This window comes from Lynx rufus, unplaced genomic scaffold (genome assembly GCF_022079265.1).
Source record: "Lynx rufus isolate CCGP_SWC_20201006 ecotype Redwood Valley unplaced genomic scaffold, mLynRuf1.p SCAF_2, whole genome shotgun sequence".
NCBI classification, from domain to species: domain Eukaryota; kingdom Metazoa; phylum Chordata; class Mammalia; order Carnivora; family Felidae; genus Lynx; species Lynx rufus.
Window position 1 is genome coordinate 60,482,853 of NW_025814834.1, and position 17,727 is coordinate 60,500,579.

Sequence of the window (17,727 nt, forward strand, 5' to 3'; positions counted from 1 at the left end):
AACACTTTATTTAGCAGGAAGTCAAGCCTTTCTGAAGTGTGCAAAAACTTAGAAGTCAGGACATTCATCTGGGTCAAGAGTAGATATCTCTGCTTTTAGAAAAAAATTATCTGAAGAGCCCTTCTTCTTCACGTAGGCTACTTTAAGCCCTTTCAAGTGCCATTCACATTAAAGAATAAGTAACAAAGATGAGACCTAGGTTGTGTCACTTAAATGGCCTTGGGTAGTCTCAAGTTGAAGAAGTGTTCCTGGGACTTTAAAAACAAAGGACTCAAAACCTCCTATGATTTAGACAAAGAAAATTTTCCTTTTCCACATGAGCTATGGACAATATAAAGTGATGATACTAAGCTCCTGTGCTAATAAAAGTGCCTTTTGAAGAGGCTTTCTTGGGTGAACACTTTACCATTCTCATAAATCTGTCTTGCTCACCGTTCTACAGATTATGCCTAGAATAATGCCTGGTACACAATAAGAGTCAATGAATGAATGGAAACAAGCACACAGATAGCTTAAAGGGACACGGGGTAAAATGCCAGTCCCTCCAAGACTGAGGAACATCTCAAAGAACAAATATTATAGAACCTCTTCTCACTCCTGAAAGAATTTAGTTGGCTAATGCTATTAGCTGGGGAATGCAGTGTTTGTTATGTCTCAAAAATGACAAAATAAAATAAAATCTTGATTTTATGCTGTGAATGGTAGTTGATCAGGGGCAGTATAAGGTAGCCTCTGTCTTATTCCAACTTTGGACCAGCTCTCAACTGTTGTAGTCAAAATGGTTCTCCAGCCACCTACGCTCTGATTTCTAAACAAACATCAGGAGCTCCTGTGGAAGATCACCATTAGTTCTAAGGCAAAATGACATACATGGATGATTGCAGCATTGTCTGGGTCTCTGGACGAACTGCCGTCCTCCCCAGAGGCCTAGAATGGCCTGAAAAACGTAGGACTCATTTTGCAAGGGAGAGACGAGTCGTCTGTCTTTGTAGCTCCACATGCCTCTCCGCTACAGAATGAGCTGAGGACGCTGACAGATTTGCCCTGATGCTAGTATTTTGGGAAGACCACATCCACAGGTCTTTCCTTCTGCAGTGCTCCAAATGTGACTTAATATAAGCTTATACTTGTTCCAACACCGAATTTTAGAATTTAGTTGTCTTTTTAAAGAGTTTGAAGCCCTTCCTACATTCTCCTTTTAGATTAGGAAAAACTATAGGACTCCACTTAGTTATGATGAAGCTGGACCATAATTCTGTCCTCTAAATGAACAGAAATGTCAGCTTCAGACAAATAGCTGCCTGCAGTGTTCAGATCTCTGCACAAATTAATGCTTTAAGCAAGGTATGAGCACAGGACACCTGAATGGTTCAGTCAGTTAAGGGTCAGACTATTGATTTTGGCTAAAGTCATAATCTCACGGTTTGTGGGATCGAGTCCCGAATCGGGCTCTGCGCTTACAGTGCAGAGCCTGCTTTTGATTCTCTCTTTCCCTATCTCTCTGCCCCTCCCCCACTCATGCTCACTCTTTCTCTCCCTCAAAATAAATACACATATCTATGTAAAAGAAAGTACAAGCACCATTGACAGGACAGAATTATACACTTAGCTCCTCACTCTGCTCCAAGGCTCCTCCCACTCTGCGTGCCCCTCCACATTTCTCTTTTTAAAACTTAGAATGAAAAAGTAGAGATGGTCTGTGTTATGTAAGAGCACGTTATTATGCAGTCCACTCTAATTCCACAAAATGAAATACAGGACTCATATTTTCCAGAAGCACTGGGATGTCAAAACAAATTTAGAGTTCTCTGAGGATTGCAAATGAACCTTGAAGCAAAGGTCTGTCTTTCAGTTAAGCATTATCATTAAGGATATGAGTTGTGTGAATAATATTGATCAAAAAACATTTAATTCATGTTTTTATTATTTCAGACATTGATTACTGGGATGCCCGTTTTGTTAGGTGGCCCAATAATCTGTTCATTTGATTCCAATCTGTTCAAAATGCAATTGCATGCCTGGATGATAAGAGCTCAACAACTGAAGCATGCCCCACCTTCTCCAGTTTCTCGGTCATCGATTAACAGTTAAAATTCGGATTAACTTAGGTATGACCCGATGTGAATTTATGAAAGGTGTTCCGCTTTCTTTTTCTCATTATAGTTAACATATATCCTATATTCTTCAACAAAATAGCTTTAAATATGTTAAATAAGCAATGTAAATATTTATTTTTCTGTCCTAAGCCACTAGACTTCCTCCATGTCACATGAAACCTTTCCAAAATATAGTTAGAATTCAAAGGTTCAAAAGAATTTCTTAAATATTTACCCCTTTGCCTTTATAGGCTGGCCTGGATGAACATTAGTCTGTGCCCATTTGATCAGGGTAAAACTGAACAAGGCTAGCAGATTTAGTTCTCTTTTTGACCACAACTTGCACATGGCCATGTCCTCAGTTGCAAATCTATTTTACTCCCACAGTGCTAAAAAAAAAATTAGACTCTTCCCATCATTTCTGGTTTTAAAGTGACATAGGTACAGTTTCAGATGATGAGGAATCTGTTTATATAAGCAAAGGGGTACTTTTGTGAACGTTCGTGTTTAGGCTTAAAAGTCTTTTCTCTTGGATGACTCCTCAGACCACAAGTAAAACCGACTCATTTACCTTTTGCTTTCCAGTGTAGGTTAAAATATTAAAGGCTCTGTGTCTCCTTGCCCCACTAGCCCTGCTGACCCCCTGCACTGCTCCAGGATCACTCGATTACCTCAAGGACACAAAAAGACCTGGAGGAAACAAAGAAGCCAACTGAGTGGCTAAGTAGAATTTTTTTTTTTAATTCAAAACACAGAAAGGCAAAGCACTTTTTATTTTAATAACCAGTTATGGGACAAAAAAGGCTTTGAGTTCCAAATCTTTGGTTTAATTAGAGGGATAATTTCCATCAAGTTTATCTATAAATAATAGAGTAAGAAAGAATGTAAGAAGATTTCAGAGTTAGTGTTTCAGCCCCAAAGGAGATCAATATAACAGAATAGATAATGATGGTGAGGTGTCTTTGAGGGAAGTGCTTGGGAGAGAGAGTAATTTATTAGCAAATTAATGCGGTGGGTCAGAGAAAGAGGCCTCTCTCCTGAATGCCCAATTCTGGGGTCAAGTCCCACTTGAGTTTGGAGGAGATTTCCAAGCAGAAATCCCTATCTTACTTCCTTAGGTGAGGGCTGGTGTGACCCAAGCGTGGAAGTCAATAGCATATAAATATTAACAGAAGGCTCAGGAATGGATGGAACTCCCACCCTATTCCTCCCAAAGTCAGAAAAGAACAGTGCCCCTGAATATCACCTGTATTTTAATAAAAGTAATAAGAAAGATAAACTCACAGAGACCACAATGTAGGAGAGCACCAAGACGCTACAAGAAAACTGTATTTCAAAGAAGATGGTGTTCTACGGTGTCAAATGCTGTAGAAAGATTAAGGACTCAGAATCCCCTTCACATTCAGAACAAGTAGACAGTGGACAACTTTAGCTAGAGGGGCTTTCATGAAGTGGCTGAGGTAGAATTTAAACCATAGTGGTTGAGGAGTGTTTGGGGAAGGAAGGACCCAAGAAATGTAGGCTATCGCTTTGGGAAGTTTAGCTATAAAAGGGGAGAAAAAGTTAGGGAGATTAAAGAGTATGTAGGGAAGATAAAGGTTTTGTTGTATCTTTTTTTTTTTTCTTTTAAGATTGGAGCAGGTAGAGTCCAAGTACACTCTGATGAACAGGATCCACTAGAGATGAAAAGGTGAAACTTATAGCAAATAGAATAAAGTGTGCATAAAGCAAGCAACCCATAAAGATGGAGGTGAATGAGGTGTAGAACACAGGTGGAGAAATCAGGGGAGGGAAAAAACTCTTATTTTAACCTGTGGAAAGGTGGAAGGGATGTACACAAATGGACAATTTAAAAAATATGTATGTATTAAATCACCAATATTTGCAATGCCTTCCTCTCACTCAGAATGATTTCCCTGCTGAACTATCTATGACTTGTGCTGACTGAGGTAAGGGGTGGGAGGAAAATGACAGACATCAAGATGGACTAGTTTGTTCTACCTACAAAGGAATGAGATCAGACAGACAGGAGTAAGATAAGGTGAATTCACATGGGGGCAGGGGAAGAGGCAGAGAAGGAGGACAGAAAAAGAGTATATATATCTTCCTCAACTTATGATAGGGCTATCGTAAGTTATCAACAGGTTAATACACCCAATGGAAGTTGAAAATGCATTTAATACATCTAACCTACTGAGCATCATAGCTTAGCTTAGCCTACCTTAAACGGTCTCAGAACATTTACATTAGCTTACAGTTGGGCAAAATCATCTAATACAAAGCCTGTTTTATAATATAGTGTTGAATATCTCATATAATTTATTGCCTACTTTACTGAAAGTGAAACACAGAATGGGTGTAAGTGTATTGGTTATTTACCCTTGTGATCACATGGCAACTGGGAGCCAAGCATCACAAGAGAATATGGTACTGCCTATCCCTAGCCCGGGAAACGATCAAAAGTCAAAATTCAACGTTTGGTTTCTACTGAATGCATATTGCTTTCACATGATTGTAAAGTCACAAAATCATTAAGGTGAACAACCCTAAGTCAGGAGCATCTGTAAATTGATGGCTGCCATGAGAAGCCAGACTTTGGGGAGAAAGACATATAAAAACAATTTTTAGGAAATCCGGCTATGTGTTCTTGGATTAGTTCCCCCTCTTGTTCATGGCTGACTCCTCAAGAAATTTTCAGTAAAGACTTTCATTGTCTTCCAAGGCTTTGGGGAGACAGATTTGACTTTCACCATGTTGAACTGTACTCAAGGCAATTGGTTTAATTGGGGTTAGGCAGGTAATAGATTTGGTGGCAAGAAGTTGAAATCCTGAATGCCAAGAGGTAAGGCTATCTACTGATGTGATTTGGTCAAAGATTGGAGAAAAGTTGAAAAGTCTTCAAATAGGTGTTGGGAAGAGAATGTCAGGAATATATTAGAAAATACAGCATCAATCTGGACAGTAACATGATTTCCTCAAGCAGTGCTTAGCCATCTGGTTGGAGGCTGGAGAAAGAACACAACTGCTTTGATTAAAGGTTGGTATTTATTTGGCCTGGTAGGTGCCAAGGGCTGGCATATATCTGTTTTATTCATTTCTAAGTATCTAATACTACAATGCCTGACAAACAGGAATTATTCAACACATCTTTATTAAATGGATGAATGAGAGAACTGAAAATATTGGTAAGAGGGTGGTTGAAATGATAGGCCACGGTACCCACACTGAATAGGGAAGGCAAAGATGACAAGAGGGGGCTAAAAGGGGAAACTTAAGAGGACCAAAAGTTCCCATCCCCAGGTCTACCCATCACATGAGTGGCATCGCAACTCAAGAAACAACTTGTCTGAGTCTTAAGCACCCCCTAGTGGCTGATCTAGCAAGCTATTAGGCCCAGTGGTCTCCCTTATTTCTTACTCCTTAAGAGCAACATACTCCTCTTTTCAATGCCAGGACTCCCTCAACTTCCCTTCATGCAATATCTTTCTCACTCATTCTTCAAACCTGCTCTTTCTCCTCTTTCTTTTAACTTTTGTTCCAGTTACCTTCGGTATCCCTCCTTCCTTCTTCCCCTTTTAATCTTATCCACATTCCCTTTCCTTTTTCAATGTGTGAAAACAATCCTGGTCATGGCAGGTATTATTAAAGGTAAAGTTCAGTAGGGGCGCCTGGGTGGCTTGGTCGGTTAAGTGTCCAACTTCGGCTCAGGTCATGATCTCACGGTCCGTGAGTTCGAGCCCCGTGTCGGGCTCTGTGCTGACAGCTCAGAGCCTGGAGCCTGTTTCAGATTCTGTGTCTTCCTCTCTCTCTGCCCCTCCCCTGTTCATGCTCTGTCTCTCTCTGTCTCAAAAATAAATAAACGTTAAAAAAAATTTTTTTTTAAAAAGGTAAAGTTCAAGGAGGACAAGGAAATCCCTACATTTCAAGATTAAAGAAATCAAAGTCTCTTAAAGTCAGTGAAAGTGGGCATCAATTTTAAAATAGCCACATCCCATACCATCTTGTAATTAAGCTGCTCTTCTCCAAGTACCGGCATTCAAAACATTTTCCATTCTTATTCTTACTGCTTATGTTTTAATTATTAACATAAAAGTCTTTTTGCTATTAATTTTTTATTGCAAATGTACATGATTTCTACTGTAGGATGAGTTGTGTAGACTTTTGCAAAGTAACCCAAGGATGTTTACAACACTGTTCTGATAAAGGATTTGCAAATGAGCATTTGACCACAACCTATTTGCCAGTTGGTGGTTTGGCTTCAATTTCCTGAAAAATCACAATAAATTATTTAAGGAATAACAGTTGTCAAACTTTCTGACAAGTCATAATGAATGGTTAAGTTCTGAAAGGTCAACCAGCTATCTTTTGGCTTCCATCTCCTCTTCAAAACCAAGCTATTTTGAGAATTTCCATTCCTCATGCTCTTTTTCTTCCCAATCCTGACACTATTTGTATCCTTTCAGTGGCATTTTTTTTTAACTCAGGAAAACTTAAACAAGTTCCAAGATTGCAGAAGAGCCTTATTATTTGCAGATTGTGGGTCTTGTCTGGGAAAAACTCCAAACATAGATTTGCCATTTTAGGCAATTCCTTTGAATTCTCACTCTATTGTCAGCGTTAGTCCTATATTATTGGTTTATTATTGATTTTTTTTCCCTTTCCTTTTACATAAGTTAACTAGGCACTCCAATTTCCTCTTCTCTCTTCTTATGTTTTCTTGGTTTATAAGTCCCTGAAGAACTGTATTGTTTCAGCTTTGGGGGGTTTGGAGAACAAACCACACACACACACACACACACACACACACACACACACACCCGAACCTGCCATTATCACAAACCCATAATCTTGGCTCTCAGCCCTCATGGTTGTTCCTTCTTTATAATCTTCTTCTTCACTTTACTTTAATATAAGCAGCTGCCACATTCTGTCAATTTTTCCTTTAAAATATATTTCAGATTCATCCTTTCCTCTGCATTTCCACTGGCACCATCCTGCCTCAGGTCATATTCTCATCAAAGGTTCTGCTCCAGATTCTGAGCCAGCTTTCCCGCTACCCTCCTCATTCCCTCCCCACATCTACCTCCACCTCCATGGCCAGCACGCACTCAGTCTGTATGGTGACTTATCCTGCTTATCTTCTATGAAGGAGGAAAGCACTGCCTATGCACTAGGCACGTCTCCTTCTCACAGTCCTGCAGGATGAGGGTTACTTTCTTCGTTTCACACAAGAGGAAACAGACTCTCCTGGGGGGTATTTTGTCGCAAATCACCTAACTTGTGAGTGGTCAAGTCACAAGCTCTCAAATCTTAAGACAGGAGAGTCACCTTTGTTGGAAGGGGAAAATAAAGCCTTCGCATAGCAAAGATTTGATATTTAACCTCTTCAAAGTCAAGAAAGTAGACAGACTTGCAATGATTACCATAACAAGACAATGGTTTTCAAGAAATGGGATTTATACAGGAGAAGTATAAATCCACATGTCTGCTCTCAAAAAGTTTATAATCTACTTGGTTAGAGTATGTATCTAGAACATGCTGGGTAATTAGTACATGCTAAATAAATACTTGCTCAAGCCAGGACCAAGAAATTGAAGGAAAGTCCTTGCTACTCTTATTTTGGCTTGCCACTAATCGCATTGTTTAGTCACTGCTTCTTAATATAAAATGCTCTCTACGACACTTCCTCTTGACCCAGTCCCAAGGAATATCAGAACAATACAATGTTAGGAAAAAAGGCATTGAGATTACTGGGCTGCCTTCCAACCCACAGGCCTATTTATTTTTCCTAACTACAAGATAATTATTGCTGGATATTATTATGGGATTTTTCCATATGTCCTTTAGTTAGGACAGTGATGACCCAATACAGCCTTTTAATGTACTCTGGTCTTCTGCCAGCTTACCTCATTCTACCACTTTGCCTTCGGTTTTTATTTTTATGACTATTCAAACTTCCCATTCCCTAATCAATACCTCATTTGGCCACTGCTACTGTTGACTACATACCTTGACAAAGACTCCTTGGAAAGGGTCTTTTTTGCTTGCAGCAGGCTCGTTTGAAACGAGCTCTTGCTATGTTCATCATTTTGGCAAACAAGGACAAGTTCAAGGAAATTGGAGGCCAAACTTGACAGAGCACTGGGTGCAGCTGCTGGCCCAGCTGTGCAATGATTCTCAACTGGTCCATTACCTCCAAAACTCAACTATTCAGCACAGCCTTCCCTAGTCCAGCACTCCTGTTGGTCTAATATATTTGGCAACAGCCATTATTTCAGAAATGAATGCTCATGTGTATTTATAGCAAATCGCATGCCTGCTCTATCAACAATTAAAGAGATTAGGATTCAGCAGACATATTCCTCTAATTAGGACAAGATGGAAGACATAATATATAGAATGCTGCAGTCTGGTCAAGGTTTATTCCTTCCTAACAAGACCACCATGCTGCTTTTCATCAGTCACTCATCCATTCTCTCTAGGGCCACCCTCCCCCTACAGAACACTCACTTCCTATGTCTATCCCATGGAATTTTCAGTCAGGGAATCCTGTTTGCAACTGACACTTCAAGTTTCCCCTTCCTCAGCTCCTCAAACCACACTTTAGGCTTGGTGGACTGTTTTAAAGCTTGTTTTGAAATAACGTGGACAGTACCATGTGGCCACTAATTTCATTCAGTTACGCCCTTCCCCTGGAGCCTCAGAGTATGTTAATACGCTCACACTTATGTAGTCTTTCGTCTGAACAAAAGCCCGAACTCAGTGTCTGGGCCATAAATTCCATCTTGCTTCACTCTTACCCATGCATTATTTAAGCCATCTTCTCGGGGAGCCGGCATGAGAATTTCCCTCAGAGTAACAATCAGCAGGCGCTTTACGCGCTGTTCTAACGGGAAATGTAGGATATCTGAGAGAGTTCCACCCATTTGCAGTCTTGATAATGAAATATGATAATCTAATTTGGTAAAAATAAACTGTGAAATCAGAGATTTGAGGCGAAAACTTTAAAGATGCAATTCAGACGAGCAATCAATGCTTATTCAGCTTCTGTACCATCTCAGCTTTCTCCCTGTGCAGATGCTTAAGTGATGCTAAATTAAATAATTGACAAATTTTTAAAACTGTTGGAAATTGCCATCTGTACTTAATTTTGGAATATAAAAAGGTCCATAGAAAACACCCTTTATGATTATTTTGTCTAATAACAGATATGAAACAATACAAACATCCCAGTCATAAAATATAATGCATTCCAAGCAGTCTGGCTTACATATTCAAACACAGTTTTTCAAAACAAAAGACCACAGGAGGAAAGAAATGCTGGGTTACCACTGCATTTTTTTTTTTAAGTGAATGGCAAAAGAACTGAATTTTTAGTTTAAAATCCACCTTTGTAACCCTCACCTCCCCACGAAACAAAAAGCAAAACAAAAAACAAAACTCACCCACAGGCTTCCTATGGACAGTAAGGATAACCATCACTTTCTCACATTTCTCTCCTGGATAAACACGGGGCTAAACTGTCCTCTATGAAGAACTTTATTAGGTTGATATTATATCCATAGAAAATGAAGTCTACGACTGTAAATAAACATGCTTGAAGCTTCCATGAAAACACAGAAAGAGAAACAAGCTCCCCGCATGGGAACACACTGGTAAATACGTGGATAAAACAAGCTGAAACTTACACCAGACACTTCTCCCAGGTCCAGCACGGCAGTAGCCCTAAGGGTACATTCTAGTTTTTTTTAATCCATGTTCTGCTCTTCTCACTGATGGGACTACTCAGGCACATGGTCAAGTTGCAATCAGCTTCTCCCTCAGTGATGTATGAGAGCTGGGCTGATTTATCTTGTCTTTCTGCAGCATATTAGCACTAATGTTTCTGCGTATGCATCCTACCTTTCTTTAGCCGTAGCCCCGGCTTTATCATTGGTAATCTAAATTAAAGAGCCAGTGAACAGAGCAGGGTTGTTGTCCCCCACCCCTCCCTGTTTTCCATGAAACAATTGCCAGGCAGTCATTCCCGGACAAGGATTCCACTGTGTATTCTATCGAGCCTCCCCTTCAATATCCCATTGAGACTGGAAGTTAGTCGCAAAAGGATAGGTCCAGCGAGACTGTCTTAGTTCAAAGGTCTATTTATGATTTATCCTTTAAAATGGTACGAAATGACCTCAGGAAATACGAGGGAGAGCTGTCATTTGCCAGGTTTTTCAGCCCAAATACAGAATTGACACTGTTTACAAAAAACAGAGTAACTTGATACCCCACTCATTGCCCACTGTTAGGGCACCTTCTGCTGACTTTTTTTTACTGACAAATCTTTCTTTTTCCACCCAGGTTTGTTTTACATATGCATAATTTAATGTTAATTTTAATGAGGAATATGAGTGCTATGATTTGGCAAGTTATATACAAGAAGTACAAAATCCTACAAAACTTTGGGGGAATTAAGCAAACAAATTGTTATTAACCTTGTTATAACCTACCAATAAATACTGTCTGAAGCAGGAGCCAAACACTGTATTTAATTCAGGAGTTGTCAATTCCTTTCTTCAAGACACATTTGGAATTTTTTCAATCTCCACAAATGTTTGGGAAGAAGAAACATGTCAGAGTACATTTTTATCTCTCGAAAATTTTGCTCTCTTAGCAGCATCTCAACGCTTTTAACTCAGATTTCCAATGATTACTGAAATATTAGGTTTGTTTTCTCATTTTAAGCAACATAACTTTTTAACAGCTGTTAAGCAACAGGATTTGGTGGATAACAAAGTATAACAAGTTTCATCTCTATTTTTGTGTATTTTTGTTAAGAGAAAGCATGATTGTTTTCATAATTATATTACATTTTTAATTTTGCTTTTTCAAATTAATAAATTATGACATATATTTTCCATAAAGGCATAAAATATAGACTTGTCATTTTTAGTAGCTTTTTGATATTCAATTCCCTAATTCCTTGATATTCATATTGCTTTAGTATTTCATTGTAAAAATAAAGTCTCTTTTCAGAAATGCAAAATACTCACATTCTAGGCCCTTGACTCTCCTCCACACACCCCCCTGCCAAAGAAAAAGTCAGTCTCAAACTTTCTGCTTCTCAATATTCTTCAAAATTGCAGTTGAGAGAAATAACACTTGGGGGTTCTGCTTGAAGACTATCTGGGGTTTAGTTCTTCTAGATTATATCTCTGGGTTAAAATTTAATCATTTACATTAATTTCTACACTGTAGAACTGGGTTATATTAAACTGCTCCACATACATCCAGAGTAATTATTTTAAAAATTCCAATCTGGGCTTGTTGCTCAACTGCTTAAAACTCTGCATTGCTTCCCGTTACTTTTAGGATGAAAGCCAAAATCTTTATCACGGCCTTCAAGGACTCAGTTTTATTAAACTCAGAAGATAAGCCCACCTTCCCAGAACTGAGTGGCTGGAATTCAGAACCATCAATCAATCAAGTATTGAACCCCTGCTCTTTACTGGCCAATCAGCTTGACTGCGGTATCCGAGCACTGGTGTGGGATGCCGAGAGAATTCCAAAATCAAATACATAGGCCCTTCCCTTTAGTTTGAAAGCAACATACGTGAATAAGATTTCACTACAAATCAGCTTACAAACTATGGTGAAATCAACATGAAGCCAGCCAGACTCTAAAATGCAAAGTGAAGATAAAATCAAGGGCTACAGGGATAAGATGAAACGAATCATTTCATGAATGTCAACTGAAACTACTTAGTCCAGAGGAGAAAAAGGGAAACAATCAAGAAGGAATAGTACTGCTCAAGTTTTTGTTTTTTTTTTTTTAAGTTTATTCATTTATTTTGAGAGAGACAGAGACAGCATGAGTTGGGGAGGGGCAGAGAGAGGGAGAGAGAATCCAAGGAGACTTTGTGCTGCCAGTGCAGAGCCTGATGCAGAACTTGAACCCATGAAACCATGAGATCATGATCTGAGCTGAAACCAAGAGTTGGACGCTTAACTGACTAAGCCACCAAGGTGCCCCAAGTTTGGTCTTACTGTTATGCTTCCAAGGTCTATAGTTCACATCAGCTAAATCTATCTTAAATTTACCTTCTTAAAAGTCAACTATCCCATAACTGTGGTTTTGAATTTCATCAATAAATAATTTTTAAACATTCATTATATTACTGTTGATATTACTTTCCTTCAAAAGTTCTCTTTATTTTAATCACTAAAAGAACGACATGATAAACTACACCAGTTTCTAAGTAAGGCGGCCCAAGGAGTACATCACAGAACCCTGAAAATATGAAATTTCTCATAACTAAAGATCTACTTTCCAATTAACCAAAAACAACATAATCCTTTAATACAACTTGTGTGTAAGCTTGTACATGAAATAATGTACACACCCAAAGATATGAGAAGTATCCACTGAGTAATGAGATCTTGAGAATGGTCCAATGCATAAAGACTTAACACCAGAAGGCTCCATGAGTCCAAGAATATTTCCTATTCTTCCTGCCATTGTCTTAAAAATTCATATCATTGAAGTGTACCCTTGGACCAAATCCTAAAACTCTAGAACCAAACTACTGGTGTTCAAATCACAGCCCTGCCACTTACCAATTGTATGACCTTGGGTAATGTACGTAAGCTTAATGTAGTGTGAGTGTCTTTAAATTCATCTATAAAGGGGGATAATAGACTTCTGCTTTTGGTCATAAAAATAACTCCTATCAGACCAACCTTTTCACAGATAACAGTTATGAACACTGGATTAAAATATTAAAAAACAGGGGCGCCTGGGTGGCTCAGTTGGCTAAACAGCTGACTCCTGATTTTGGCTCAGGTCATGGTCTCACAGTTTGCAAGCCCATGCTGGGCTCTGTGCTAACAGGGCAAAGTCTGCTTGGTATTCTCTCTCTCCTTCTCTCTCTGCACCTCCCCACTCATGTTCTCCCCCCTCCACCCTCTCTCTCAAAATAAATAAACTTAAAAAAAAAAAATCTTTAAAAACACAGCTATCTGAAGGCACTGGAGAGTGACCAAGAGCAGGCAGGAGTGAAAGGGGAAGATAACACTTGAAAAAATGGCTCTTGATAAATTACTCATGTTTTATAGCTTTTTATGTAATGGGAGACCTAGTCAGTTCCACGTGGTAGCTAGATCTCTGGCATGTTGTAGCTAAGAAATCAGAGATGACAGCAGCTATGAAATGTGGGAGGAAATCCCAGAAAGAAGACAACCACAGAGGAGAAGCCTCAAATTCAGTACATAAAATCTTAGAAAATCTCTTACTACTCCCAATACTATACATATGTGGAGCAGACCTCAAGTATCCCAGCAAAGATGACAAGAACTAAACATATTTCTGCTAATGTCCATCACAGGGAAGACCAAGTTGGAATCTGACTTCCATTAAATTAACTGCCTGCTAAAATAGAAAATCAATTCTCTTTAAAGGTATATGACAGAATTTAGAATCTCTATGTCACTCACAATGTCTAAGGTACATTCCAAAATTACTAGATATGCAAAGAAACAGGAAAACCCATTCTCAAAAGAAAAGAGAATCCACAAAGACGTACTCCCAGATTATGAAGATATTGGAATTAGTAGACAAGGATTTTTAAAGCAGTTACTGTAACTATGTTAAAGGATATAAAAGAAATTTCAGCAGAGAAGGAGAAATTATAAAAAGAACCAATTGGAAATTCTAAACCCAAAGAAAAATTTGAAAAGAAAATTTACTGGATGACCTAACAACAGATTAGAGAAAAAAAAATAATAAAAAGTTACCAGTGAACTTAAAGATAGAATATAAATTATCCAATTTGAGAAATAGAGAAAAGAACTTTAAGAATGAACAAAGCCTCAAGGTCCAGGGGGATATAATAGCATGTCTAACACATGTGTAATTGAAATCCCAGAAGGAAGGGTGAAGAGAGAATAGGCAAGAAAAGAATTCTGAAAAAATAATAATCCAAATTTGTAAAAACAGACATAAATTTACAAATTCAAAACTCTCTGCCAACTCCAAACAGGATAAATAAAAATAAAACAAAATATAAACCCATGCCAGGGCACATATTGGAAGTGCTAAAATTCAAAGATAAAGAGAAAATCTTGAAAGCAACCAGGGGAAATGGCATATCATACACAGGATAAAACCACACTAATTTTTCATCAAACATAATGTAGGCTCAGAGATAAAAGAATGACATCTTTGTAGTGCCAACAGGAGCAACAACAGTCAAGCTAGAATTCTATATCTGGCAAAAATATTCTTAGACAATGAAGGTTAAGTGAAGACACTTTCAGAAAAACAAAACCTCAAAGACTTAATAGCCAGCAGATTTAAACTATTTGCAATGTTGAAGAAAGTTCTACAGGATAAAAATAAATTCTACAAAAGGTTATTTGGACCTACAGAAAGAGAAAGGAATGAAGACCACTGAAAATGGTAAATGGGAAATATGTAAGTGTAAAACACACACACACAAACACACACACTCCTTTGAAATTCTTTAAAAGACATAAAACTATTTTCTATAAACTATAAAAACTATAGTGTTATTATAACACTATATTGTGGGGCTTATAACACAAGCATGATGACGATATAGCACAAAAGATGAAGGAGCCAGTAAATGAAACTATGCTGTTGCAATGTTCCAGTGCTTGACATGAAGCAGTACAATATTACCTCTAAGCAGAATGTGAAAAGCTAAAAATATATATGGTACTCTCTAGAGCAACCACTAAAAATTAATGCAAAGAGATACAATTAAAAAGTCAATAAAAAAATTAAAATGGAAATTGAGGCAGCCATGAAGATACCTGCCTCACCTGGATCTCCCTTCTAGAAGAAACTTGACAGCTGTGAGGAGTGTGGTTAGCTGACAGCATCTAATGGCAGCACCTTAGGGATCCACCGTGAGTGAATCAAAGCAATGTTCTTTGCAGTTAGCCAATAACTGAACATGACAGGGATATGAGCACTTGGCCGATTCTGCGCAGTGCAATATTCATCTATCAGCAATCTTTGATCAAAATCCTCCATCAGGCTGGCAGAAACTTTCTCAAAATCACAGTGCAGTTTAAGGTTCTTTCTACCCTATCCTCCTTTCTTGTTCCCTCCTTTCACAGATGTCAGATACCTGCTCTCTCTCCTCTTTATCTTTTGATGGCATTGCACCCTGCAAATCTCTAGCACTTGTAACTTCACCTTGGCACGTGCTTTCTGAAAAACCAAACTAATGCAGAATTCTAAAAGATATTCAGTTAATCCAAAATAAGTCAGGAAAGGAAGAGAGAGGAACAAAAAAAGTAGATGGGACAAAGAGGAAAAAAATAGAGAACTTGTAAATCTAAACCCAATCATATAAACAATTATATTAAATGTAAACAGACTAGACACTCCAATTAAAAATGGAAATTGCTAGAATGCATAAAAAATTAAAACTCATAAGTATGTTCTCCGTCACCTTTAAATACATGGAACAGATAGTCTGAAAATAAATGCATGGAAAAAGAGAAAGCATAAGAAAGCTGGAGTGACTATATTAATATCATATAAACTAGATTTCAAGGTGAAGAGTATTACTGGACATAAAAAGAGACACTTGATAATGATAAAAAAGGCATCTGAAAGAAGAAAATAATAAGTGGATATGTGCCTAAAAATAGAGCATTTTGAAACAAAATTGACAGAATTAGTGAATAAATAGACAAATCCAAAATCGTAGTTGGAGATTTTAAGACTGTTTTCTTGGTAATTAATAGAACAACAAGACAAAAACAAAACAAAACAAAAAACAGTGAGAACAGGGAAGATTTGAATATCACTATCAACTACACTAACCTAATTGACATTTACACAACACTGCACCCAACAACTGCAGAATACACATTCTTTTCAAGTGTACATGGTACATTCACCAAGATAGACAATTTGGTGTGCTATAAACAAGTCTCAATAAATTTCAAATGAATGAAATTCTACCAAATATGTTTTCTGACTATAATTAAATTAAACTAAAAATAGTAACAATAAGATATCCAGAAAACCCCAAATATTTAGAAATTGATAACAACTTCAAAGAAGTCAGGGGCGCTTGGGTGGCTCAGTCTGTTTAAGCGTCCCACTTCAGCTCAGGTCACGATCTTGCAGTTTGTGGATTCAAGTGCCATGTCAGGCTCTGTGCTGACAGCTCGGAGCCTGCAGCCTGCTTCTGATTCTGTGTGTCCTTCTCTCTGCCCCTCCCTTGCTCACACTCTGTCTCTCCCTCTCTCAAAAATAAACAAACACTAAAAAAATTTTTTTGAAAAAGAAAATAAAGAAGAAATCGCAGCAAAGATATTTTGAAGTAAATAATAATGAGCACGCAATATATCAAAATTCGTGTGCCATAGTTCAGTAATTAGAGGGAGATTTATAGCTGTAAATGCTTATAGTAGAAAAGAATAAAGGTAGGGGCTCCTGGGTGGCTTAGTCAATTAAGCACCCAACTCTTGATTTCAGCTCTGGTCATGATCTCACCATCATGAGATCCAGCCCCATGTCCGGCTCCATGTCAGGCTCTGTGCTGGGCAGGAAGCACTCTCTCTCTCCCTCTCCCTCTCCCTCTGTCCCTCCCCTGCTCTCTCTCTCTCTCAAAAAAAAAAAAAAAAAAACCCACACAAAAAATAAAAAGAAAAGGATGAAGGTATAAAAGCAATGACCCAAGTTTCTGCAAAGGTAGAATAAAAAATCCAAAGGAAATAGAAAAAAGAAAACTGTTTTGTTTTTTTTTTGTTTTTTTTTCAACGTTTATTTATTTTTGGGACAGAGAGAGACAGAGCATGAACGGGGGAGGGGCAGAGAGAGAGGGAGACACAGAATCGGAAACAGGCTCCAGGCTCCGAGCCATCAGCCCAGAGCCTGACGCGGGGCTCGAACTCACGGACCGCGAGATCGTGACCTGGCTGAAGTCGGACGCTTAACCGACTGCGCCACCCAGGCGCCCCAAGAAAACTGTTTTTTAAAAGAGCATAAATCAATGAAATAGAAAAACAGAAAAGCAATAGAGAAAATCAAGAAAACTGAAAGTTGGTTCATTGCAAGACCAACAAATTTGACAAATTCCTAGCTAGACTGAAATAAAACTAAAATGAGGGAATACAAACTACCAGTATCAAGAATGAAAAAGATGTCTCTACAGACCTGACTATATTGAGGGATAATAAGTATGATAAATAACTTTGTGTCAGTGAACTTGGGAATTTAGATAAAATGGACACATTCGAAAAATAGAATTTGCCAAAAGCAACACAAAATGAAATTAAAAGTCTTAACAGCTCAATCCTTATTAAAGTAATTGAATATACTACCAACATCCTTCACATAAAGAAAACTCCAGCACAAATGGTTTCATATTCAAGGAAGAGAGAATGTTAATCTTACACAAACTTTTTTGAGAAAACTGAGCAGGATGGAACCCTGCCCAACTCATTGTATGAGGCCAGCATAATCCTGATACCAAATCTGAAAAAGATACTATAAGAAAAGAAAATTATGGCTCAGTGTCTACAAATATAGACACAAAAATTCTTAGCAAATATTAGCAAATAAAATCGAGACATATATAAAGATAATCATCCTGTTTTACATCAT